This window comes from Frankliniella occidentalis, unplaced genomic scaffold (assembly GCF_000697945.3).
Source record: "Frankliniella occidentalis isolate FOCC.00 unplaced genomic scaffold, Focc_3.1 Scaffold9, whole genome shotgun sequence".
NCBI classification, from domain to species: domain Eukaryota; kingdom Metazoa; phylum Arthropoda; class Insecta; order Thysanoptera; family Thripidae; genus Frankliniella; species Frankliniella occidentalis.
In genome coordinates, this window is record NW_026267139.1 from 2,901,341 (window position 1) to 2,902,293 (window position 953).

Consider the following 953-nt stretch of genomic DNA (forward strand, 5'->3'; position numbering starts at 1 on the left):
GGGGGGGGGGCTTGCTTCTCTATCGAGCTGCCTGAAAGCTTTTTTATTACAACTTGCTTCCACAAAACGTGCGTGTGTGTAGGCAACTCACGCCCCCCTCCCCCTTCCCTGTGACGTCCTCGCCCGCACCTGTTTCACTCGCGGTGCTGCTGGCGCCCTGGGCTAGCCCGGGCCCCGGGGGCCCGGGGCGGCCGCGCCCTCGCTAGGACGGTGGCGGTGGCGTTCCGTTTTGCCGCGCCGTGCCACGCCCTCGCCACGCGCCGCGCCGGCTCAAAAACCCCCAGCAAAGGACGACTATATTGGTGGCTGCTGCTGAGGTGGGGCGGGCCGGGCGTGAGTCACGAGGAGGCGGAATTTGCTGTTTTCTGAAGCGCGCCTGCCTCGCCAGGGGACCATACCATACCCCCACTTGATCTCCACTTCATAAACCAACAGGAAGCTCTCTCTCTGTCTCTATCTATCTCACACACGTCACACACTCGCTCGCTCAGTCACATTCGTCACGCGCATCGTCACCACCACCACCGGTGACAGTTCCGTATGCCACGATAAAGGTGAATAATCTACAGTCGTACTCGTCGCGCTCTGTCCATGATTCACCGCACGCCGCATCTAGCTCGACCGGGTGACGGAAAGGGGTGGGGGAGGGGGCACCATACTACGGTCAATGCGACCTGGTTTGGTAATGACTGCACTTGATCTGAAAATAAAGGAAGAGGATTTTTCTTTGTTTTTCCTCATGTCGCATATATCAATATCAGTCACTGACCTACAGCCGAGCTGCCATACAGGTTCAAAAAATGTCACGGGACGAGGAGTGTCGTTTTTTTTTTTTTGCCCTTTTTTTTCATCTTTTTTCCTCCTCATAAAGTGAGCTGTCCCGTGCGCGGCAGCGGCTGCACTCAACGCTGCATCAGGCCGATTAGCGACTGTCAGCGGCCACGTCGTGCACA